The sequence below is a fragment of the Chiloscyllium plagiosum genome, unplaced genomic scaffold (assembly GCF_037043375.1).
Source record: "Chiloscyllium plagiosum isolate Xiang-an unplaced genomic scaffold, Cpla_swu_hap1 HiC_scaffold_2, whole genome shotgun sequence".
In the NCBI taxonomy this organism is placed as follows: Eukaryota; Metazoa; Chordata; class Chondrichthyes; order Orectolobiformes; family Hemiscylliidae; genus Chiloscyllium; species Chiloscyllium plagiosum.
The window spans coordinates 122,247,650-122,274,886 of NW_028270140.1; the positions used below are offsets into that span (position 1 = coordinate 122,247,650).

General features: G+C 41.3%; 1 protein-coding gene and 1 long non-coding RNA gene across 5 annotated transcripts in view; one reads left to right on the forward strand and one right to left on the reverse strand.

Annotated features, from left to right (window-relative positions):
* On the reverse strand, window positions 1-24,377 carry LOC148151984 (uncharacterized). Its single transcript, XR_015761354.1, has 3 exons — window positions 24,242-24,377; window positions 12,920-13,025; window positions 1-631 (listed from the first exon to the last, which is right to left on the reverse strand). It is a non-coding gene; the product is annotated as an uncharacterized LOC148151984 (long non-coding RNA).
* pde8b (phosphodiesterase 8B) overlaps window positions 1-27,237 on the forward strand; it is a 302,418-nt gene that overhangs the window by 70,392 nt on the left and 204,789 nt on the right. The gene's annotated exons all lie outside the window — the stretch shown is intronic.

Genomic DNA, 27,237 nt, shown 5'->3' on the forward strand with positions numbered 1-27,237 from the left:
TAGGACGTGGTGGCCCTTTTTAAATTATATTGATGCTGACTTGTTGGCAATATTAGACAGGGCCGTGATATAGCCTTGGTAATCTTTGTAGGTGCCTGTGGGGCCCCAAGAGGAGGAGACTGGAAAGAAAAGAATATGGGTACTGTAGATGGTGCTCCCAGGGATAGGAGCCTCAATGGAGGTGTAATGAGTAAGATGGAATAAAGTGGTGAGATATTATTTAATTTAAGTTATTTTAATGTAGTTTAAGTTAGTATTTATTTAATATGTTTGTAGTTTAGTTTTAGTTAAGTAGATATGTTTGTTTTGGTAGAATAGTGGATTGTTTATTAACAATGGTACAATGCTATGACCTTGTTTTTTGTACTACTTTTTTTCTGTTTTGATGGTGTTATTCTTTTTCTTTATATATAAATTTTTGTAAAAGATTTGAAAAGTTTTTCAATAAAAATACTTATTAAAAAAAAACAGTGCCTCGCAGCCAATCCCTGGAGTGTCAACTCTCAGTCTCTATTCCACAGTCACCAAAGCTGCAGCAAAGCTCATGACTCAATTGTTCTTCCTGCAATTCCATTATTGGTCTTGATCCACAGTTTGGAAATTCCTGGATTTGAAGATAAGAGGTAGTGCACTATAAGAGAGAGAGAGCAGGAAATAAAGGTTAAATGTTGTGGTCGATGTGGCAGCATTTGTAATTTAGCTCAAATAATGATCATTACTTTGGCCACTGATACATTAGCAATGTGCAACCTGAAATCAAAATTACTATTTCTAAATTTGTGAATGACACCAAATTGTGAAGCTCAGTCAGTACGAAGGACAACTGCAAGAAGACTAACAGAATGTGCATATAATTGACGATGATTTGTGAGGTGAGTACGAGGTATTACATTGTGGTAAGAATACTAATGAGATCACATTATCAGGAAAATAAGAATTCATAATCTCTGCAGAAATATGAAGATATGGAAGTATAAATATACAAGTCATTAAAGTAACAACATAAATAAATATGGCTATAGATAAAGCTAGCCAACATTGGATTTATTTCTTGATGGCTAGAGTTGAAGAGGTGAAGTTACGCTAAATTTTGATTAGATCACACTTCTTGCATATAGTTCTGGTAGTCATTTTATACTGAAGAGATAGGGACAGAGGATAAGATGCAAAACTATTTACAGGCAAATACCAGAAGTGCAGGGTGATGTCCATTAATAAAGGATGAGCAGGCTGGGTCTCCTTTCTCTTGAAAAGATTAACACAGAGCTATTTAAAACTCTGAAGCCAAAGTATTTAGTATTCTAAATGGTTTTAATAGAATAGGCTCAGCATTCAGCACGTGTTGAAGATCACTGTTAGCAGTTGTTATATGATAATTGCAAGTAAATTAAATTGTCAATTCAGGAGGAATTTCTTTCCTAAAGTGGACCTTTCTACCATGTGGAATGTTTCAGACCAATACTACAGATACATTTAAGCGAAGGCTTGATTGATGCATGATTTGAGAAGAGAATAGAGAGTTATGCTGAGAGTTAACTGAGGAAACACACAAGAAAGCTTGAATGAAACATTAATGTTGTCTTGAATTGATTGTGCCAAATATCCTGTTCTGTTTCCAAGCTATATATACAAAATACTTCTAGTACATAAATGCAAAAAAAAAATTAGCCATGCAGTTGATGTTTGTGTGCTTGCCAATTTCTTAAACAATGTTGCTAGAAACATCTTTATGTGTGAAAAATTGCTGCCATTTTCCCTGCATAGCAGTTGTGAAATATGTCATTGTATACTGTTTTCAGTGTAAGTTGTTTTGTTTTTCGCTCATGAAATAAGGTTCGGAGTTTAGACTCCAAGTGTAAAGGCTCAGAATTCAGAGACTTTGCATTGATCCTTGAGGTACATTGCTGGATACCAGCCTCCGGTCACACAGCCTTCTACCGCCCTCAGCTCCTGCTACAAAGCTAATTTTGGATCCAGCTTGCCAAGTTACTCTGGATCCCATGTGCTTTTGCTTTGTTGATCAGTCTCCAGTGGGACTTTTGCTGAAGGCCTTCCTGAAATCCATATAAATTGCATCAATTACACTATTCTCATTTCTACACTTGGTCATCTCAAAAAGCTCAATCAAATTTGTTAGACATGACCTCTCTCTGACAAAGCTGGGCTGACTATCCCTGATCAAACCTTGCCTATCCTAGTGTAGAATTATTTCTGACTTTCAGAATGGTCTCCAATATAAGGATATGAAAGGGTACAGTTTCTCTACCACTGATGTGAGACTCACTGGACTGTAGTTCCCTGGTTTATCTCTGTCCCTTCTTGAAAATTGGAACCACAATAGCTATCCTCCTTCCTCTGGCATCTCCTCACTGGCCAGAGAGGAATTAAAAATTGGGCCAGAGTAATTTCTTCCATCTTCTCCCACAGCAGCCTGGGATACCACTCATCTGGACTTGGGAATTTTTCCACTTTTAAGCCTCCCAAAATCTCGTCACTAGTCAACGGGGAATTGACAAAAAAATTTGTAAGGAGATCTCAGTTATCTGTAGGAATAATAAGGTGGTTATGGTAGGGGATTTTAACTTTCCAAACATAGACTGGGACTGCTATAGTGTTAAGGATTTAGATAGAGCAGAATTTGTCAAGTGTGTACAAAAAAGTTTCCGATTCAGCATGTAGATGTACCTACTGGAGAAGGTGCAAAACTTGACCTACTTTTAGGAAATAAGGCAGGGCAGGTGACTGAAGTGACAGTGGGGGAGCACTTTGGGGCCAGCGACCATAATTCTATTAGATTTAAAATAGTGATGGAAAAGGATAGACCAGATCTAAAAGTTGAAGTTCTAAATTGGAGGAAGGCCAATTTTGACGGTATTAGACAAGAACTTACAAAAGTTGATTGGGTGTGGATGTTCACAGTTTTAAGGATGGCTGGAAAATGGGAAACCTTCAAAAATGAGATAGCGAGAATCCAGAGAAAGTATATTCCTGTCAGGGTGAAAGGCAAGACTGGTAGGTGTAGGCATTGCTGGATGACTCAAGTAATTGAGGTTTTTGTTAAAAAAAAGAACGAAGCATATGTAAGTATAGACAGCAGGGATCGAGTGAAACCTGAGAATTGTATAAAGGAAGTAGGAGTATACTTAAGAGGGCAATCAGGAGGGCAAAAAGGAGACATGAGATAGCTTTGACAAATAGAATTAAGGAGAATCCAAAGGGATTTGTAAATACATCAAGGACCCAAGGGAGAAAATAGAATCCCTAAAGATCAGCGAGGCAGCTTGTGTGGAACCAGAAGGAATGGAAGACATACAAAATGAGTATTTTGCATCGGTCATTTACTGTGGAGAAGGACATGGAACATACAGAATATGGGGAAATTGATGGTGACATCTTGAAAAATGTCCATATTACAGAGGAGGAAGTGCTGGATTTTATAAAATGCAAAAAGATAGATAAATCCCCAGGACCTGATCACGTGTATCCTAGAACTGTGTGGGAAGCTAGAGAAGTGATTGCTGGGCATCTTGCTGAGATATTTGTATTTTCGATAGTCACAGGTGAGGTGCTGGAAGACTGGAGGTTGGCTAACGTGGTGCCACTGTTCAAGAAGGGTGGTAAGGACAAGCCAGGGAACTATAGACAGTGAGCCTGACATCGGTGGTGAGCAAGTTGTTGGAGGGAATCCTGAGGGACAGGATGTACATGTATTTGGAAAGGCAAGAACGGATTATGGATAGTTGACTGAATTTTTTGAAGAAGTAACAAAGAGGATTGCTGAGGACAGAGTGGGTGGACATGCTCTGTGTGGACTTAGTAAGGCGCTCGACAAGGTTCCTCATGGTGGACTGTTTAGGTAGCATGGATAGGTACCTGGGACTTTGATGTTGTGGCCATTTCGGAGACATGGACCGAGCAGGGTGAGGAATGGCTGCTGCAGGTTCCAGGGTTTAGATCTTTCATTAAGAAAAGGCAGGGAGTAAAAGAGGAGGAGGCATTGCCTTGTTAGTCAAGGATCGTATAACGGTGGCTGAGAGAACTTTTGATGAGGACTCATCTACTGAGGTAGTCTGGGCTGAGGTTAGAAACAGGAGAGGAGCGGTCACAGTGCTTGGAGTTTTTTATAGGCCTCCGCAGAGTTCCAGGGAGGTGGAAGAGAGGATTAGTAAAATTATTCTGGGTAGAAGTGAAAGGAACAGGCTGGTCATTATGGGGGATTTTAACTTCCCCAACACTGACTGGAAATGCTATAACTCTAGTATGTCGGATAGTTTTTGTCCAATGTGTACAGCAGGGTTTCCTGACACAGTATGTTGAAGGGCCTACAAGAGGGAGGCCACATTGGATCTGGTGCTTGATAATGAACCAGGCCAGGTGTTTGATTTAGTTGTAGGTGAGCACTTTGGAGAGAGTCACCATAATTCAGTTACGTTTAGTTTAGCGATGGAAAGGGATAGGTACATACCACCGGGTCAAGAGTTATCGATGGGGCAAGGGCAATTATAATGCAATTAGGCAAGAATTAGGATGCATAGAATGGGGTAGCAAAATGCAGGGGATGCAGACAATGGAAATGTGAAGCTGGTTTAAGGAACAGATATTGCGTTTAGATTAGATTACATTACAGTGTGGAAACAGGCCCTTCGGCCCAACAAATCCACACCGACCCGCCGAAGCGCAACCCACCCATACCCCTACATTTACCCCTTACCTAACACTGCGGGCAATTTAGCATGGCCAATTCACCTGAGCTGCACATCTTTGGACTGTGGGAGGAAACCGGAGCACCCGGAGGAAACCCACGCAGGCACGGGGAGAATGTGCAAACTCCACACAGTCAGTCGCCTGAGGTGGGAATTGAACCCGGGTCTCCGGCGCTGTGAGGCAGCAGTGCTAACCACTGTGCCACCGTGCCACCGTGCATGTCTTTGATAGGTATTTCCCTGTCAGACAGGGAGGTAAGGGAACCGTGGTTTACAACAGAAATTGCATCTCTTGTTAAGAAGAAGGAGGCTTATGTGTTGATGAGGCAAGATGGTTCAGATGAGGTGATGGAGAGTTACAGATCAGCTAGGAAGGATTTAAAGCGAGAGTTAAGAGCAAAGAGAGGACACGAGCAGTCTTTAGCAAATAGAATAAAGGAGAACCATAAAGCTTTCTATAGGTATGTGAGGAATAAAAGGATGATTAGGGTAGGAATAGGGCCAGTCAAAGACAGAAGTGGGAAGTTGAATGTGGGCCCTGTGGAGATTGGAGAGGTGCTAAAAGAACATTTCTCATCGGTTTTCACTCAGGAAAAGGAGAATATTGTAGAGGAGAAGAATGAGGTACGAGTTTTAGACTCAAAATGATCGAGGTTAGTTACGAACAGGTATTATCAATTCTAGAAGGAGTGAAAGTGGACAAGTCCCCTGGGCCGGATGGGATTTAACCGAGGATTCTCTGGGAAGCTAGGGAGGAGATAGCAGAACCTTTGGCTTTGATATTTGAGTCGTCATTGTCTACAGGTTTGGTACCAGAGAAATGTTGTGCCCTTGTTCAAGAAGGGCAGTAGAGATAACCCAGGTAATTATAGACCAGTGAGCCTTACTTCTGTTGTAGGAAAAGTTTTGGAAAGAATTATAAGAGATAAGATTTATAATCATCTGGCAAGCAACAATTTGATTTCAGATAGTCAATATGGTTTCGTCAAGGGCAGGTCAATCTCACAAACCTCACTGAGTTTGTTGAGAAGGTGACTAAGCATGTAGATGAGGGTAGGGCAGTTGACATGGTATACATGGACTTCAGTAAAGCCTTTGATAAAGTTCCACATGGTTGGCTGTTGAAGAAAATGCAGAGGCATGGAATTGAGGGTGATTTAGCAGTTTGGATTAGAAACTGGTTTTCTGAAAGAAGGCAGCGAGTGGTGGTTGTTGGAAAATATTCAGCCTGGAGTCCGGTTACTAGTGGTGTGCCACAAGGATCTGTTTTGGGACCACTGCTGTTTGTCATTTTTATAAATGACTTAGACACAGGCACGGGTGGATGGATTAGTAAATTTGCAGACGACACTAAAGTCGGTGGAGTAGTGGACAGTTTGGAAGAATGTTACAGGTTTCAGGGGGACTTGGATAAACTGCAGAATTGGGCTCAGAGCTGGCAAATAGAGTTCAATGTAGCTAATTGTGAGATGATTCACTTTGGGAAGAATAACAGGAAGGCAGAGTACTGGGTCAATGGAAAGATTTTTAGAAGTGTGGATGTGCAGAGGGATCTTGGAGTCCAAGTACATAGATCCCTGAAAGTTACCACTCAGGTGGATAATGCTGTTAAGAAGGCATACGGTGTGTTAGGTTTCATTGGTAGAGGGATTGAGTTCCGGAGCCGCAATATCATGCTGCAACTATACAAAACGCTAGTGCGGCCAGACTTGGAATATTGTGTACAGTTCTGGTCGCCATATTTCGGGAAGGATGCGGAAACATTGGAAAAGGTGCAGAGGAGATTTACCAGGTTATTGCCTGGTTTGGAAGGAAGGTCTTATGAGGAAAAGCTGAGAGACTTGGGTCTGTTTTCATTGGAAAGAAGGCTAAGAGGGGATTTGATAGAGACATACAGGATGATCAGAGGATTAGATAGGGTAGGCAGGGAAAGTCTTTTTCCTAGGATGATGACATCAGCTTGTATGAGGGGCATAATTACAAATTGAGGGGTGATAGATTTAAGACAGGTATCAAAGGCAGGTTCTTTATGCAGAAAGTGGTAAGGGCGTGGAATGCCCCACCTGCTAATGTAGTCAACTCAACCACATTAGGGAGATTTAAACAATCATTAGATAAGCACATGGATGATTTTGGGATAGTGTAGGGCACGAGCTGAGAATAGTTCACAGTCAACGCAACATCGAGGGTCGAAGAGCCTGTTCTGCACTGTATTGTTCTACGTTCTATGATTTAGATTTAGATTCCCTACAGTGTGGAAACAGGCCCTTCGGCCCAACAAGTCCACACCGACCCTCCAAAGAGTAACCCACCCCCCTCTGACTAATGCACCTAACAACTATGGACAATTTAGTATGGCCAATTCACCTGACCTGCACATCTTTGGAATGTGGGAGGAAACCGGAGTACCTGGAGGAAACCCACGCAGACACCGGGAGAATGTGCAAACTTCACACAGACAATCGCCCGAGGCTGAAATCGAACCTGGGACCCTGGTGCTGTGAGGCAGTAGTGCTAACCCTGAGCCACCGTGCCACCGTTAGCAAGGTTAGATCACATGGGACACAGGGAGAACTAGCAATTTGGAGATAGAACTAGCTCAAAGGTAGAAGACAGAGGGTGGTGGTGGAGGGTTGCTTTTCAGACTGGAGGCCTGTGATCAGTGGTGCACGACAAGGATTGGTGCTGCGTCCAATGCTTTTTGTCATTTATAAAAATGATTTGGATGTGAACATTGGAGGTATAGTTGTTAAGTTTGCAAATGACACCAAAATTGGAGCTGTAGTGGACAGCGAAGAAGGTTACCTTAGATTACAATAGGATCTTGATCAGGTGGGCCATTGGGCCAAGGAGTGTCAGATAGAGTTTAATTTTGACAAATGTGAGGTGCTGCATTTTGGAAAGGCAAATCAGGGCAGTACTTATACATATAATGGGTGTGTTGCTGAACTAAGAGACTTTGGAGTGCAGATTCATAGTTCCTTGAAAGTAGAGTCTCTGGTAGATAGCGTAGTGAAGAAGGCTTTCCTTTATAGGTCAGAGCATTGATTATAGGAGTTGGGAGGTCATGTTGTGACCGTACAGGACATTGGTTAGGCCACTATTGGAATATTGTGTGCAAATTTGGACTCCCTACAAAGGGAAGGATGCGGCTGTTTAGTTGACTGGGGCGGTTTTCCCTGGAGTGTCGGAGGCTGAGTGGAGACCTTTATAGAGGTTTACAAAATCATGAGGGGCATGGATAGGTCTTTTCCCTTGGTTGGGAAACTAGAGGGAATAGGTATTGTACTTGCTGATGATGTTTGGTGTTTGGTGTATGTGTCTTTGGTTCTTCTAATAATGTAGTCAGTGTTTCCTTGGCCAGGTTGATATTGATGGATGTCATCTAAAGTCATTTACAAAATACCATGCAAGAACTGTAACAAACACTATATTGGACAAACAGACAGAAATCTAGCCACCAGGATACATGAACATCAACTAATCACAAAACGACATGACCCATCTCACTAGTATTCTTACATACGGATGAGGAAGGACACCACTTCAACTGGGACAACTCATCCATCCTAGGACAAGCCAAGCAAAGACATGCACGAGAATTTCTAGAAGTATGGCATTCCAATTGGAACTCTATCAACAAACACATTGACTTGGATCCTATTTACCAACCTCTGAGGAAAAACAAACACAAAAAATGACATCACCATAAAAAATGACATCACCAACCATAGGAAACTCAAAAAATATAAATAAAAAATGGGCTACACTCTGGTGCTTCATTCGGAGGCTTACTGGAGATGTTACCAAGTATGGTGATGAAACGTCTGAAAACAAACCTTCCAGCTCTACATCTACAGTAAACTTACATCCAGGAAATATATGTATAGAGCATATTTGACATCCAATCAATGTCTTGCCCTACTCTTCCTTCCTAGAAAATTCTTATGTCTTTTGGCACAATGATTGGAAAGTCCACACATTTTCTGTACTTTAGAGAAATCAATTGAGGAGTATAAAAAGGCCTGAGGTGCCTTTAATGCTGAGAAGCTGTTTTGCTTGGGTAGAGAGTCTCGTACTGGAGAATATAGCCTCACGATAGGGGTACTGTCTTTTGAACCCAAATGGGAAGAAATTCCATCACTGAGGTTTGGAGAGTGCTGTGGATTCTCAAATTCTGAGTATATTTCAGGAATATTCAGAATATTCTGAATCTACAGATTCAGAAATCTGTAGCTTTTTCAGACCTATCGAAATCAATAGAACCTTTGTTAGTCAGTAATTCATGGATATTGTTAATAAGGCTAACAATTATTTTACATCCTTAAATTCTCAGGCGACAGTGATAGTGAGTTGCCATCTTTGAACCACTGTTGTTGGTACACACAGAGACACACCCAGGGCTATTAGGGAGGAGTTTCGGGATTTTGACCCATTGATTATAAACAACAATATAATTCACAGTCAGGATAATGGTTGACTTCTTGGAAGCATGGAATGGTAACAGCACAGAAACCGATCACTGCATCTGTCATGAGTGTACTGACTCACCAAAGAAGTAGTTTACCTAGTGCCAAGGCTCTGCCTTCTCCCCATAGCCCTGATTCCTTTTCAGATAAGGTTGCGGGATCAGATGGTACTTTGGAGGAACTTCTGTAAATGTTACAGAATGCTACTTCTATACGTGGATATTGGATGGAGTGAATGTTTAAGGCGGTGGTAGGCTTGTCAAAGTAGTGATACTCAAATTCCATTACCTATATTTTAATACCTGGGACCTTAATGGACTAAATGGTTTCAAAAAGTAAAAATACTGATTTAAAATGTCCACAATGATTGGCTGATCACTGTTAAAAATCACACAACACCAGGTTATAGTCCAACAGATTTATTTGGAAGCACCAGTTTTCGAAGCGCTGCTCCTTCATCAGGTGGTTGTGGAGTATAAGATTGTAGGACACGGTATTACAATCTTACGATCTTATACTCCACAACCACTTGACGAAGGGCTAGCGCTTCCAAATAAACCTGTTGGACAATAACCTGATGTTGTGTGAATTTGTACACCCCAGTCCCACACCGGCACCTCCAAATCATGGCTGATCACTGGTTTCATGAAGCTGGGCTAACCTATGTGAGATAAACAAAACTAGTCTGAGCCAAAAAGAGCCGTTTTAAAAGACATTGAAACTCAGGTCTCAATCACATATTTGATCATACCTTTATGGATAACTTTCACATTTTGACAATGAAAGAATCACCTGCAAGTTATCTAGCTCAGAAAACAATGAGTTCAGACATGATAATACGTAAGTTTTATACCTTTATGTAAGTTTCATATATTGGTGATGAAGAGACACCTGTGAATTATCTAGCTTGGAAAACAATGAATCCAGGCTAGCAACATACAAAGCAGCTGATTTGGTAGAGAGAAAGATGCATTTATAACTGAGACAAGAGAATGGTTTCTCTCTCTCTCATGCGCGTGCACTCTCTCTCTCTCTCTTTGCATTCTCTCTCTCTTTCGTGGTCTCTCTCTCTAATTCACTCTCTCTCTCTCTCTCTCTAATTTGCTCTGTCTCTCTAATTTGCTCTCTCTCTCTAATTTTCTCTCTCTGTTTTCTCTCAGTTTCTCTTGAAGAATGCAGTCCAATAATAAAGATAATTGAAGCAATATTCTTTCATCAAAAACTTAAAGATGTCAACAATATTCAGAATATAAGACATTAATTAAACAAACAACTATGGTTTCAGATTAAAACCTAATACTTGATGGTATGATGAGAACTTTTAAATTGCATATTCTTTTATCCTTGTTTTATACTAGGAATACTGTCCTTTTCATATTTTATACCTGTAGTTTTGTATGTTTTTAATGTATTTAATGTTTTAATTTTATTTTTATTAATAAATAAAATATTTTTTATTATAATGTTTGAAGCAACTTTATTGCTTGGGATCAGCACATGATAAGATCCAGTAGGCAAAAATGAGGACTGCAGATGCTGGAAACCAGAGTTTAGATCAGAGTGGTGCTGGAAAAGCACAGCAGGTCAAGCAGCATCCGAGGATCAGGAACTCAGCCTTGCTATTATCTCATTATTTGATTCTATTGAACTAGCAAACTATATTGTTAATGGAGTGATATGCAGCTATGTGTTAAAAATATTAAAATGTTTGTTGCATCCAACTGAGGGGTTTTAAAAGAGGAAACTCTAATTCATCCCTCCTCACCTGGTTAAAGAAGTTGTTTTGTCCTGATTTGAGTCAAGATTGCTGTGTTTTGGAGTTGCACTCATACAGGGGAGAGAGGTTTCACAACACTGCTGACTTATGCTATCTAATGGGCAGGCTTTTGGAAGTCAGAAGTTGAGTTACTTGGTACAGAATCCCCAGCCTCTGACTTGCTAATAGCCACCGTATTTATTTGTTAGGTGCAGTCATATTTCTGGTCAGTACTGGTTTCCAGTATGTTGATGGTTAGGGACTTAGCGATGATAAGAGAAAGAGGTTTGATACTTTCTTGTTAGCGATAGCTATGCCTTGATAATCGTGTGACACCAATGTTACTTGCAACTCATCTGTCCAAGTGTGAATGTCATGTTGGTCTTGCTGTTTTGAAACTGAAGTTGATGTGGAATTTCAAGCATGAACTTGAATGGCAGAGGAAGCAAAATCAAGTGCATGGCTCAATCTTTCTCTTATTTCTTTTGTTTCCTGGGAGACAGCTTTTACCTTCAAGTACAACTCGCTGGGCTGCAGCATGTTTGGTGACAGGGTGGAGAAGTGCTCTCCTCTACTTATAGCTGGATATTTTGTAGGAAGAAACATCAATCCATAATTTGATCTTCACAGCAATAGTAAGGTACAGTGTAGAGCTTTGTGTTGGTAGAGCAGTAGCTCTTTGAGGGCTGCGGCGTTTATTCTCCCTTTCACATGTATCCATTGCACTGCCTGTGCTCACAGAGAATATATATATTGCATGTAGTAATGATTGAAATTAGCTGACTTTGCTGAGTATGATAATAAGGTTTCATAAATTCCATTGTACAATTATTTTGTTACACACAGTGATCCTCACTTAGTTGTCTTGTTTAGCTCTCCAAGGAATTATGGGTTTTGGAGATAAAAATTGGATGCATAAATGCAGCACCGGGATGAAAGGAGAGAAAGAGTTAAAATTTGAGCTGAGTTAATGGTGAATGATCATTTTATATCATTTTATTCATTCTGATGCCTCCAGGAAAACTGTCACAGTGTGAGTAACACATGGTTTCACTAAAATGCATCATGTATTTTGCAAGTCAGATGGTAGGCACTGAAATTCATGAGTTATGCTCATGAAATAAAAGTATTTGGAACGCTAACTTCATGTTTGTTCAGCATTCTGCCGTAAGGTTACTAAACAGGCAATGGCAGATAATAAACTCTCATTTTCACGATTTAACATGTATGAAAGGTGTGATTTTTGGACACACTGGGTCCAAATGACACTGGGGTGGGATTGAGGACCTCGAAAGCATTTTCTTCAATGTAGATTAATTTAGTATGAATGGGTTCTCATTAAACAGGAGAATGAGATCGAGGTTCAGTGAGACCACTATAGCAGCACTCAGAAAAGTGAGGGGCATTGTTAACAAGGAATCTTGTTACCACCACTCTTTGCTGTCTGATGCCTCCAAGATTAGTGGTAAGGAGAAAAGCAGACTAGGGGATCCAGGACTACCTTGCCACAGAGAAGGACCAGCTGAAGAATTCTACCTCTTTGTTGAGAATGTGATCTCAGCCCTAGGCACATGGGGGTTCTGGTAACACTTTCATAGCATCCTTCTGATAGGAAGAAGACCAATATTGCATGCAGTAATCCAAAGGTGGCCTAACCAATGTTCTGTACAGCTGCAACATGGCCTCCAACTCAGATACTCAATACTCTGACCAATAAAGGAAAGCATACCAAACTCCTTTCAGCAAATCAATAGAAGCCCAACTGCGCTTGAATAGATGTTTCCGTGGGGAAACAAGTCTGAAACCAAGGTCAGAAGCTGCTCGGAATGTTTGAAAAGCTAATTGTCTTTTCATGGGGCTTGAAGGACTGTTGTTACCATTGTCATTCAGGGAAAGTTGAAGCCTCTTTCTGCCCCTGACCACAATCATTTCCACCCAGAAACCTCTTCCTCAGTCCTCACCAGCAAGCAGGTTAACAACCGATTTCTCACCTGATCTTTCTCGAATTGTATCTGCTCAGTGCATTATTCCAGTGCAGAAAGCTGGCAAGTGAACTGCTGGCATTCCTCCTTCAGGGAAATGATGACAGTGCGGCAGCTGAAAGGAAGAGAAAAGAAATGGACTTCTAATAGTCTGAGAGGAGTTGTTGCATGCTCAAGGTTTTTTTAGGAACTGTAGATTGTTTGCCTAACGTTTTTCCATTCCTCTGTTTAAAAATTAAGAGAAATTAAAGAACAGGAGTACATCATTCAGCCTGTCAAACCTGCTGTGCCATTTAATGGATGTGACTGATCAACTACTGCAGTGCCACTTTCCTACACTATCACTGTCCCTTGAAGTAATGAGTCTCCAGAGGTCTATCAATTTCTGTCTTGAAACTGCCCAGTCTTTGCTTGAGCTTCCATAGCCCTCTGGGCTTTGATAATTCCAAAGATTCACCATGCTCTGAAGGAATTCCTTTCCATCTCTGTTGTAAAAGGTCTACCCCATACTTTGAGATTATGCTGCCAGTTCTGGACTCACCATCCAGGGGAAACATCCACACACACCCTGTCACATGGTGCAAAAACAAAAAAAAATCAAGTTTCAACAACATCCTTTCTCAATTTTCAAAACTCAGGTGAGATCAAGGACCCAGAATCCTCAATATTTCTTCATTAGCCAAACCTGCAATCTGAGGGATCAGTCTGCTGACTCCCCTGAATATTAAGTATATGCTTCCTTAGGTAAAGAGACCAAATTTCTACACAATATCCCAGGTGCAGTGTAATTAGTTCTGTACAACTGTATTCAAATCCCCCTGGTATGACATCCAGCACATCGTTTGTCTTCCTAATTGCTCACTGAACATATTAGTTCAGTAATGGACTGAAGAGTGGCAGATAGAGTTTAATTTAGATAAATGTGAGGTGCTGCATTTTGGAAAGGCAAATTAGGGCAGGACTTACACACTTAATGGTAAGACCTGGGGAGTGTTGCTGAACAAGGAGACCTTGGAGTGCAGGTTCATAATTCCGTGAAAGTGGAGTCGCAGGTAGATAGGATAGTGAAGAAGGCATTTAGAATGCTCACCTTTATTGGTCAGTGCATTGAGTTTGGAGATCATGTTGTGGTTGTACTTGACATCGATTAGGTTACTATTGGAATGCTGCATTCAATTCTGGTCTCCCTGCTGTAGGAAGGATGGTGTTAAACTTGAAAGGGTTAAGGTAAGATTTACAAGGATGTTGGCAGGTTTGGAGGGCTTGAGCTATAAGGAGAGGCTGAATAGATTGGGGCTATTTTCGAGAGAGTGTCGGAGGCTGAGGGGTGACCATTATAGAGGTTTATAAAATCACGAGGGGCATGGATACAATGAATAACCAAGGTCTGTTCCTGAGAGTATGAAAGGTCAAAACTAGAGGGCATAGATTTAAGGTGAGAGTGAAAAGATTTAAAAAGGACCTAAAGGGGCAACTTTTTCACATAGTGAGTTGTGCGTGTATGGAATGTTGAAACTTTATTGCTGGAACAGCACAGCAGGTCAGGCAGCATCCAGGGAACAGGAGATTCGACGTTTCGGGCACAGGCCCTTCTTCAGGAATGAGCAGAGAGTGTGCCCCTGTGCCCGAAACGTCGAATCTCCTGTTCCCTGGATGCTGCCTGACCTGCTGTGCTGTTCCAGCAATAAAGTTTCAACTTTGATCTCCAGCATCTGCAGACCTCACTTTCTCCTCGTGTATGGAATGAACTACCCAAGGAGGTGGTGGAGGCTGGTACAATTACAAAATGTGCATCTGGATGGATAAATGAATAGGAAGGTTTTAGAGAGATATGGGTCAAGTGCTGGCAAATAGGACTCAATTAATTTACTTAGCCTGTTCAAGTCCCTTTGAAGCTTCCTACAGCCTTCTCACAACTTCCAAATCCACCTAATTATCTGTTATGAGCGAATTTAGAAATATTAAAACTGATCTCTGCATCCAGATCATTTATAAAAAATATATGAACAGCTATAGGCCAAATAGTCCTAGTAGTAATAACCTGTGCTTCTGAGAGTCATCATTTATCCTTATTCTTTGGCTTTTGTCAATTAAAAATATTGTACAGTCAGAGTTACACAGCACCAGCAGAGGCCCTTTGGCTGACCTATCCACACTCATCCCACTTTCTAGCGCTAGGCCCTCAGCCTTGAATGTTATGACAGTTCAAGTGCTCATCCAACTACTTTTTAAAGGTTGTGAAGTTTGCCACGTATGCTACCCAGTGCACGTTCAGATTCCTATCATCCTCTGGTGAAAAAGAATTTCTTCATATCCCCTCTAAACCTCCTGCCTTACACCTTAATATTACACCCCCTCATTTTTGACTAAGGGAATGGCTGATTCCTATCTACTGTGTCCACATCGTCTTAATCTTGTGTCTTCATTCAAGTCCCCTCTCAGCCTTCTCTGCAAGAAAACAACCCAAGCCTATCCAGCCTCTTTCTTCATTGGTAAAGTGCTCCATCCCAGGCAACATTGTGATGAATCTGCATCCCTTCCAGAGCAATCACATCCTTCCTATTATGTGGTGACAATAACTGCACACAAAACTCCGGCTGTGGCCTATTTTGTAAACCTCCATCATAACCCCACTAATTGTGGGCGGCACGGTGGCACAGTGGTTAGCACTGCTGCCTCACAGCACCAGAGACCCAGGTTCAGTTCCCGCCTCAGGCGGCTGACTGTGTGGAGTTTGCACGTTCTCCCCGTGTCTGTGTGGGTTTCCTCCGGGTGCTCCGGTTTCCTCCCACAGTCCAAAGATGTGCAGGTCAGGTGAATTGGCCATGCTAAATTTCCCGTAGTGTTAGGTATGGGGTAAATGTAGGGGTATGGGTGGGTTACGCTTCGGCGGGTCGGTGTGGACTTGTTGGGCCGAAGGGCCTGTTTCCACACTGTAATGTAATCTAATCTAATGTAATCTAATCTAATCTATGCCATGTCTGATAAAGTTAAAAATCGCACAACAGCAGGTTATGCAACAGGTTTATTTGAAAGTACAAGCTTTCAAAGCACTGCTCCTTTTGCAAGTAGCTACCAAAAGTTAGTGCTTCCAAATAAATCTGTTGGCCAAGAGCAAGGTGTGTGATTTTTAACTTTGTCTACCCAGTCTAATACCGGCACCTCCACATCGTGACTGATAAAGGCAATGTCTGTATGCCATCTTAACTACCCTATTGACTTGTCCTGCCACACTCAGTGATCTTGGACAAGCACCCCAAGATCCCTTTATTCCTCTGTGCTTCCTAATGTCCTGCCATTCATTGAGTACTCCCTCAATTCTGTATACTCTAATTTTGTTCACTAATCTGTGTGGGAGTTTATCAAAAGCCTTTTCAAAATCCAGATACACCACATCTACTGTTTCACCTTTTTCAGTGCTATAAATAAAACACTCAAGAAACTCCAAGATTTCCTTCCATAAATCCATGTTAACTCTGGCCAATTTTTACCATTTTTAAAAAGTACCCAGATATGCCTAAGTTTAGTAGATTCTAACATTTTCCCTTCAAGTGACATCAGCAGACCTATAGTTCTCAATTCTCCTTCTGTCCCTCCCTTCTTAAAAAATGTCTTAAATTTGCTACTTTCCAGTCTGCATGAATCTTTCTGGATTCAAGAAATTTGAAAGATAGCCATCAATACAGCCATTATCTCTACAGAAATATCCTTCATCACTCTACGCTATGGCTCATGTGGTCCATGGAATTTATCAACCAGATAATATTTCACATTGTACATCTTTACTATTTTCTCAGTTTTTCAGTTCAACAAATTTCCTCTTTCATGGTGACAGACACAAAGTAATTATTTAGTGTCACTACCAATTCCCTGTTCAGCGCTATAAATTATCTTGTCTCCACCTGTAATAGGCCCACATTTGTCATAGACAATCTTTTCCTTTTCACATAACGAAAGCTTTTACTGCTATGTTTTTTTTGCTAGCTTGCATTCATTTTATTTTGTTATCAGCTTCTTGGTCCTGCTTTGCTGGTTTTAATTTGCTCCCAGTACCTCAGCTTACTACTTTTTCTGGCATTCATATAGACCACTTCCTTTGATCGAATACATTCTCTAACTTCTTTTGTTAATCACGATTGGTTCACTTTTCCATTTGGTTGTTTGTGCCTTAGAGAAATGTATATCTATTATAGACCATGTGGTGTTTGTTCAAATATTAGTCATTGTCAATCTACTGTCAAATATTTTAGTGTATTTTCCCACAGCCAATATGCGCCATATACCTTAATAATTTCCATATCTCCATCATGTTTTATGGCACTACCACCACTCTAAATGAGATAGACTTTGAACAGATCTAGCAGTTCATGACTGGGCATCCATGAGGCGCTGTAGGCCATCAACAGCAGCAGAATTGTACTTTAGCACAATATGCAACCTCATGGTCTGCCATATCCTCCACTCAATCATTACCATCAAGCCAGGGATCAAACTTGGTTCATTAGAGAATGCTGGAGGGCATGTCAGGAGCAGCACCAGGCATACCTAAAAATGAGATGTCAATCTGGTGAGCTACCAAACATGACAACGTCCATGCCAGACAGCAAAAGCAGCAAGTGATAGACAAAGCTAGGTGATCCCACAGCCAACATATCAGATCTTAGCTCTGCAGTCCTTCTACATCCAGCCATGAATTGTAGTGGCCTATTAAACAACTCACTGGAGGAAGAAGCTCCACAAATATCCGCATTCTAAATGATGAAAAGCTTGATATATCAGGGCAAAGGATAACGGCTGACACTTTTGCAGCAATCTTCAGCCGGAAACGCTGAGTGGATAATCCATCTCAGCCTCTCCAGTGGTCCCCAGCATTACAGATACCACTCTTCAGCCAATTGATTCACTTTATATAATATCAAGAAACAGTTGGAGAAACTGGATACTGCAAAGACTATGGACCCTGACAACATTCTGGCTTGTTCTCCAAAACTTGCCATGCTCCTAGCTAAGCTGTTCCAGTATAGTTAGAACACAGACATCTACCCAACAATGTGAAAAATTCCCTTACACAAAAGACCAGACAAATTCAAACCAGCCAATTATTCCTCCATCAGTCTATTCTTGATCATTAGTAAAGTAATGGACGATATCATCAACAGTGCTACCAAGCAGTACCTCTTAGCAATAACCTGCTCAGTGATGCCTAGTTTGGGTTCCACCAGTGCCACTCAGCTCCTGACTTCATTACAGCCTTGGTTGAAATATACACAAAAGAGCTGAATTCCAGAGGTGAGGTGTGAGTGATATCAAGGCTGCATTTGACAGAGTGTGGCATTAAGGAGCCCTAGCAAAACTAGAATCAGTGGCTATCAGGAGGCAGACTCTCTGCTGGCTAGAGTCATGTCTGGCCCAAGGGAAGATGGTCATTGTTGTTGGAGGTCAATCATCTCAGCTCCAGGACATCTCTGCAGGTGTTCCTCAGGGTAGTCTCCTTGGCCAACTCTCTTCAGCTGCTTCATCAATGACCTTCCTTCCACCATAAGGTCAGAAATGGGAATGTTCACCAATGATTGCATAATGTTCAAGACCATTTCTGTCTCCTCAAGTCCTGAAGCAGTCCATGCTCAAAAGCAACAAGATCTGAACTATATCCAGGCTTAGGCTGACAAGTGGCAAGTAACATGTGCCAGGCAATGACTATGACCCCAGAGCAAAAACAGAGTTTTGAGTGTGTGATGGCAAGCACAACCTTTGTGGAGTGTGACTGTGGACAGAGACCTGGGTGTGAGATGGCATAAGACAAGGGAGAGAGTGATAGCTGTTCAAGATGGCATCGTGAGGAGACAAAAAGTCTGGCACTGGAAAAGCACAGCCTGAATCACTGGACCAAAACATTGACTATGATTTCTCTCCACAGATGCTGCCAGACTTGCTGAGTTTTTCCAGCAATGTCTGTTTTTGCTCCTCCATCCACAGCAGCCTGCTGGAAAGGCTGGCTTCTCCCCCTTATCCTCAACAAATATCAACTCACTTCAATCTCTTAATCCAAAAGGATAACCTCCAGGTAAGAATCTGAGATCCAGGAGGGAGCCTTACAGGGTTGCTGTGGTCACGAAGCCTAAGGATTCAATACCCAGTTCAGCTTTTCTGACCACAGCCCGAGCCCCTTTTAACTAGAAACTCTCCCTTTGACAGATTTCAAGTGTAACTCCACCAGCCTTCTCGGACTAATCCTGTAGTTTAATTAAAGAGCTGCAGTAGAGCTATTCAAGCAGAATGGGGTTCCTTACACCTCACAGATCACCCTGTTCTGCCAGCAACCACTTGTGCCAATTCCTCCCATATTCTGGAATGTAAAATCAAGGGATTGGTGAATTGATAATATGGAGTGGCTCTTTGATATTTCAAGTAAAGAGACTGAGTAGACAAGCAGTCTATCAGATCATTCCTGGCTGGCCTCACTGCATAGTGTTCTTCAGGCCCTCTGTTCCCCAACTTTAATTCTAATAGGACCTGATTTGTTATAGTGCAGAATGAGGTCATTTGGCCCAATGAGTCTCCACTGTATCTTAATGAGCATTTCGCTTCTTTTCCCTCCCTGCTTTCTCCCTATAACCCTGCACTTCTTCCTTTACAAAGTCAGTTTATTTTCTTTTTGAATGCCTTAACTGTCTCTGCCTCCACCACACTGTGCATTCCAAATCCTAACAACATGCTGCATGAAAATGTTTTTCCTTCTATCACGTGCGTGTCTTTTGCCTATGATTTTAGTGTCTCTTGTTACTGCAACTCCAGCTCTAATGCACTGCAACAATACTAACCTGTGCAGACTGGAGCAAACTACACTGTTTCCTTCTAAATGCTTTGTTCCAGAGATGCAGTCACCAGGTTGTTCCATTTTGACATGGGATCATAGCTTTCCATGATTCACCTTCCAAGTGTAATGCTCTTACCATTTTTTTGACATAATCAAAAATCTTTGTTGACCTGCTGTCCACTTAAGAGAAAGCTATATCCATACCCCACTGAAAAAGAACAGGATCTATATATACTGGTTCTAAACATGGTCGGCTAATAGTTTCCTCCCTTGTAAACTTACAAGAATGTTGTTGATACAGAGTGCTACTGTTAAATAAAGCACTCCAAAGTGTCACATTGAAACTGTAGAATTTTTCCAAGAAAATAAGTGATCTAATAAAATCTAAATCTATTAAAGTATCTGAATCAAGTCCACACAAAGAGAACATCCACAGGCACACGGAACTTCAAAAAGATCTTGTTGATACTTATGTGAACAATGTTATCATTTAGGCTCAAATGTGTACATTTTATTAACAGTGTTAAAATTATCATTGAAATATTGCAGTTTTTTTTCAGCATCCACCCACCTCTCAATTATTTTTTAAAAACTCTGTGAACATGCTGCTAAATGAAAGCAGGCTTTTCTAGATGTGCTGAAGTATAATTTGACAGGACCAGTACATAACTTCATAATAAAGATAACCTTTGATAACTGATCATAACAGTTGAATTTTTCATTTAAGATTGAGGGAGAGATGGTGGGTCTAAAACTATTGCTGTAAACTCAAATAATGGCAGTGATGAGTATGAAGACATAACTGGCCAAAGGAAGCTGGGAAATTAAGGAAAGATTTCAAGGAAAGGTCAAAAGAGATGTATTGTCAGAGAGATATGCAACACAGAAACAAACCCTTTGGTCCAACTCATCCATGCCGACCAGATATCCCAACCTAATCTAGTCCCATTTGCAAGCACTTGGCCCATATCCCTCTAAACTCTTCCTATTCATATACCCACCCAGATGCCTTTTAAATGCTGTAATTGTACCAGCTTCCCCTGGCAGCTCATTCTATACATTCAGTAGATATTGACAGAGATATTCCAAAACATTAAGTAATATATTCATTGACAATCCATTAGAAACAAATTCTCTGGGAAATACACAGTATCTGAAGCTAACTAAGGAAGTTGAAGATGACATCAAATTGAAAAAGACATACAATTCCACGAAGATTAGCATCAGATCAGTTTGGACATAATATAAAAAGGAGGGATGGACTTTGGAGTTTAGAACAATGAGAGATAATCTTATTGAAATAAAGAGGATCCTAAGAAAACGCAAAGAACTGAGGATGCAGGAAATCTGAAACAAAAACAGAAATTGCTGGAGAATCTCAGCAGTCCTGTGACCCATATGGAGAGAAAGCAAAGTTAATGTTTCAGGCTCAGTAACCCATCTCCAGAGCTGGATCTCTGCTTTCTCTATGCATATGCTGCCAGACCTGCTGAGTTTCTCCAGTTTTTTTATGTTATTGTTCCACATCCAAAGGGGACTTGACAAGATGGCCACTGAAAAGATGTTTCTCCTTGTGGGAGAGGTGAGAATTAGATGTAAGTTTGCAGATGACACCAAAATTGGAGGTGTAGTGGACAGTGAAGAGGGTTACCTCAGATTACAACAGGATCAGGACCAGATGGGCTAATGGGCTGAGAAGTGGCAGATGGAGTTTAATTCAGATAAATGTGAGGTGCTGCATTTTGGGAAAGCAAATCTTAGCAGGACTTATATACTTAATGGTAAGGTCCTAGGGAATGTTGCTGAACAAAGAGACCTTGGAGTGCAGGTTCATAGCTCCTTGAAAGTGGAGTCGCAGGTAGATAGGATAGTGAAGGCAGCATTTGGTATGCTTTCCTTTATTGGTCAGAGTACTGAGTACAGGAGTTGGGAGGTCATGTTGCGGCTGTACAGGACATTGGTTAGGCCACTGTTGGAATATTGCGTGCAATTTTGGTCTCTTTCCTATCGGAAAGATGTTGTGAAACTTGAAAGGGTTCAGAAAAGATTTACAAGGATGTTGCCAGGGTTGGAGGATCTGAGCTACCGGGAGAGGCTGAACAGGCTGGGGCTATTTTCCCTGGACTGTCGGAGGCTGAGGAGTGACCTTATAGAGGTTTACAAAATTATGAGGGACATGGATAGGATAAATAGAAAAAGTATTTTCCCTGGGGTCGGGGAGTCCAGAACTAGAGGGCTTAGGTTTAGGGTGAGAGGGGAAAGATATAAAAGAGACCTAAGGGGCAACCTTTTCACGCAGAGGGTGGTACGTGTATGGAGTGAGCTGCCAGAAGATGTGGTGGAGGCTGGTACAATTGCAACATTTAAGAGGCATTTGAATGGGTATATGAATAGGAAGGGTTTGGAGGGATATGGGCAGGGTGCTGGCAGGTGGGATTAGATTGGGTTGGGCTATCTGGTCGGCATGGATGGGTTGGACTGAAGGGTCTGTTTCCATGCTGTACATCTCTATGACTCTATGATACAGCACAAAAACAAGAGATTTCTCATTTAACATTGACATGAGGAGAATATTTTTATAGGTGATGACCCTGTAGAATGTTCTTCCCCAGAGACCAGTGGAGACTGAATCCTTGAATATATTTAAGGCAGAAGTAAATGAATTGCCTTGTTAGGCAGAATCTCAAGGTACAAGGTTTTAACATGGAAGTGGATTAGAGGCAAAATTGGCACAGTGGGTCTACCTATAGTACATGAACTGCTGAAGTTCAAGAAGACAGTTCGCCAACAGCTTCCCAAGGGGAACCAGAGATGAATGATAAATACCAGCCTAACCAACCAGTCCCATAACCGAATTAATAAAAGAAACAAAATCAGATCAGCTATGATCTTATTCACTGGTGGAGGGGGGGGTGTATGCGGCTGATTGGCCTACTCCTGCTGTCAATTCATAACATTCAACTGTACGTAAAATTCCATAAGTAACTCAAAGATCTAAATCAATGATTAAGTAGATCAATATATGATTTATACAAACTCATAACTCAAATCTAATGATCTAATTTGATCCCAAAGTGTTGCTCAGATGGTCAAGTTGGTGCAGTTCTCAGCTGTTTGTTTTTCACTTTCCACCTTTTATGTTTACATTAGATTACATTAGATTAGATTACATTACAGTGTGGAAACAGGCCCTTCGGCCCAACAAGTCCACACCGACCCGCCGAAGCGCAACCCACCCATACCCCTACATTTACCCCATACCTAACACTACGGGCACTTTAGCATGGCCAATTCACCTGACCTGTACATCTTTGGACTGTGGGAGGAAACCGGAGCACCCGGAGGAAACCCACGCAGACACGGGGAGAACGTGCAAACTCCACACAGTCAGTCGCCTGAGGCGGGAATTGAACCCGGGTCTCCGGCGCTGTGAGGCAGCAGTGTTGCTTGATTAATATTTTTTCTCTATTTATTATCCTTTACATTTGATGCTGTGCAACATTTATAAAAGATCTTGTTTTGTGGCACTGGTCAATGCCATTCTGAAACGGCTGCTGGTATTGTTAAAATAATATGGGCTAAAGATCATCAAGTTACCAGACTACTAACCGATATTATCTTGTATATTATCCAGCAAAGGAATCTAGTCGTTCTAACCTCTGCAAGCGTACTGATGAAACACTGAAAAGTTATGAACTTTACTTTAGAGTTATGTGTTTAAGGAAAAACTTTTATTTTCATATACCTGTCAATTATAGTCATCATTATAATGTAGGGAAACAATTTAACCAGTTAATGTATGGTAATGGTTCATGTAAAGCAGTGAGGTAAATGGTCAGATAATCTGTTCTCATGACATTGATTAAAGGTTGCATATTCACCAAGGCAACTCATTGTTCTGCAATGGCCAGCTGCATGGGATCTTTGGTCTATGGAAATGTAGATTTATGATTTTGGACAAAAGGTGAGGTGGAGAACAATTTTATGCACAGATTTGTAATAATCTGGTGATAGAAATAGAGACCATCAATTATTTCAAGATGCCATTGAATTGGCAGCCAAACAGAGAAACTTGCAGAGTCATGGGATAGAGAATTGGAATGATTGGACTGCTCTTCAATGAACTGCCATGGACTGAATGGGTTGAATGTTCTCATTCTATGCTGTAATAACTCTATGACTGAATTATCAGCCAGGACTCAAGCCACGGGCAGATTACCTCGAGTTCAGATTCTGTTACAATGAGATGCAGTCCATATGGCAATAATATAACACAAGTGATATCCAGTAAATGTAGTCTTTCTATATGACACCCTAATTGTGAGACTAAAAGGAATCAGGAGGTTTACTACCAGTAAGGCAACCTCACTTGTTCAGAGCATACATTGGAAATCCAGTTATGTGCTAAAAAAAAACTTGACCTTTAATTTGAAATGTCAAAAAACTAGTGAAGCAGAACTGCAGGGAGAGACAGAGACCTGGAAATGGGAGAGGTGGCCTGTAGTGAAACTTACCGTGATGATCACTAGCAATGTAATGCGCACCCAGCTGGTTCATTGAGAAGGAGGCTTGGTCCATGAAGATTCAGGAGCCCTCCTCCACCTTAGTCAGAACCTCTGAACAAAGCACTCCCCCTAGCTGTCCCTGATCTTCCACAGGTATTGTGTGTCCTCTTTTGCTGCAAAGACAATGGGAGAGTAATGAGTCCCCCTTTGATAGGTATTCACAATCTCCTGTGCTTCTGCATTGCTGCAGTGCTCCGCTGTAGGTAATGTTCCCGGTCATCACACCTCAGCCCCTCACATCTTTGCAAGGTGCAATGCTTTCTTCGGCTAGCAATATTGGTATGTGGGTACCATTTATCTATAACCTTTACAGATATCACGCACACAGACACACATCACACATATACCACATGCACTCACGTGCGCGTACGTGCAAATCCTCTCATGGTTTTGGTTGTACTTTGAGAGTTAGGATCCTCACTGACTTTAGCAGGTAATGGAAGGTTGTCTGCCCTAAAGGAAGATCTTGTAGATGACCTCAATGCTCCTGACACCCCCTGCAACCAACCCACAGGCTTTCTTTCTCAGATGAGGATGGTGCTGCTTGCCATTCCATGGAAGGAGAACCTCCTGCCTTTTGCTGAACACACCAGGGGACATGACTAAACCATGGAACCACCCGTTCCCATTCCTCTGTTAATAATTGGATGGCCTGGTTAGTTTTCATGAGCCCTTGTGTTTGAAGATTTCACCTCAGTGACCACTGAACTGATAGGATTCCTCTGCCCGGCCTCTCAGAATACTCTCTGGAGAGGACAACATCCTAGACCAAATTACTTACTAAAAAAGAGGATCCACAGGATGTGGGCATCGTCACTTCCTAGTCCTAACTCAGAGGGTAGTTAAGCATCAACCACATTGCTGTGGGTATGGACTCACATGTAGGCCAAACCAGATAAGGATGGCAGTTTCTTTCCCTAAAGGATATTAGTGAACCAGATGGGTTTCTCTAAAAATCAGCAATGGTTTCATGATCATAGATGACTAACTTCAGATTTTGATTAAATTAAAATTGCATCATCTGCCATGGTAGGATTTGAATCCAGGTTCCCAGAACATTAAAATCATGGAGAAATACAACACAGAAACAGACCCTTCGGTCCAACTGATCCATGCCGACCAGATATCCTAATTTAATCTAGTCCCATTTGCCAACATTTGGCCCATATTCCTCTTAACCTTCCTATTCATATATCCATCCAGCAGCCTTGTAAATGTTGCAATTGTACCAGCCTCCACCACTTTCTCTGGCAGCTCATTCCATACACGCACCAGCCTCTGCATGAAAACATTGCTCCTTAGGTCCCTTTTAAATTTTTCCCCTCTCACCTTAAACCTATGTCCTCTAGTTTTGGACTGCCCTACCCCAGGAAAAAGACTTTGTCTATTTACCCTGTCCATGCCCCTCATAATTTTATAAACCTCCAGAAGATCACCCCTCAGCCACCGACTCTCCGGTCTATTCAGTCTCTCCTTATAGCTCAAACCCTCCAATCCTGGAAACATTTTTGTAAATATTTTCTGAACCCTTTCAAGTTTAACAACATCCTTCCTATTAGAGGGAGACCAGAATTGCACACAATATTCCAATAGTGGCCTAATTAATGTCCTGTATAGCTGCAACATGGCCTCCAAACTCCTATATTCATTGCACTGACAAACAAAGGCAAGCATTAAAAAAGCCTTCTTCACTATCTTAGCTACTCCACTTTCAGGAAACAATGAACCTGCACTCCAAGGTCTCTTTGTTCAGCAACACTCCCCAGGACCTTACCATTAAATGCATAGGTCCTGACCTGATTTGTCTTACCAAAATGTGGTACCTTGGGTCTTTAGGTTGATAATCTAGCAATAATATTGCAAGGCTATCACTTTCCCTTAATCTTTTTCATTCACCTCTCTGATGCTCATGGTTAAATTAAATTCTTTACAGACAGGCAGGACCCTGTCCATTTGAAGTTGTTCCTCAATATGGAAAATTAGCGCAATATCATCAGCATAGAGCAACTCTTCAATGAACACGCGATGCTGCCCGATGGAGTCATTTTGGAGTTCTGTGGCAGCCTTTTTAGTGGATGCTGCAGGAATGCAAGTTTTCAATATCTGCTGTAGCATCAAAACCTGCAGATTTGCCATTGGCAAGAAAGTCTTTAGATTTGCTAAACTTCTCCAATGTTGATTCAATATGCAACTGTACCATGACAGAGAGGCTTTCTTTGGTGTTTAGAGATTCATCAGTGAATGTATTTTCTCTGGGGTAGAGCTCAAGATAACCTTTCTGCTATTCTTATGAACTGGTGGTTGCTGTTGGTGATGATCGCTATCTTTGTTTATCAGTGGAGCAGCTTTCTTTCCTGAATGACTTGATGTTATTTTGATCTCATCATATAGGTCCCTATCATTCCCTAAATATCTGGATATTGCAGCAGAGCTGTAGCCTGTAGTCATCAGTGCACCACTTAGCCATCAGCTGGAGTTTGCTTCAAGTGGCTCTTAGTGAGTTCAGAGTTTTCTCACACAAATCTGTCTTGTAGTTAACGAGGGTTATTCCTGAAGAAGGGCTTATGCCCGAAACGTCGATTCTCCTGTTCCTTGGATGCTGCCTGACCTGCTGCGCTTTTCAAGCAACACATTTTCAGCTCTTTCACTGAGTTACTCTGTTACAGGTGTAAAAACCTTCCTTTGATTTCAATCAGTTTCCTTTAAGTTTCACTCCCACAGCAATCACACCACAAGGCCAAGTCTGTGGGATGTTTTTAAAATTTCAAACTTTAAAGGGACATTTTTTAAAAAACTCTGTTTGGAAAGACTAACATTTGTAACACATTCCCTCTAAAACTAAGGAAAGCATTACATAGTAATGACTTTTTTTTCATAATGCTTTCAATATTTAACAAATTACAACATTGTGAAAAATTTTATGACTAACTCATCACACGTGCTAC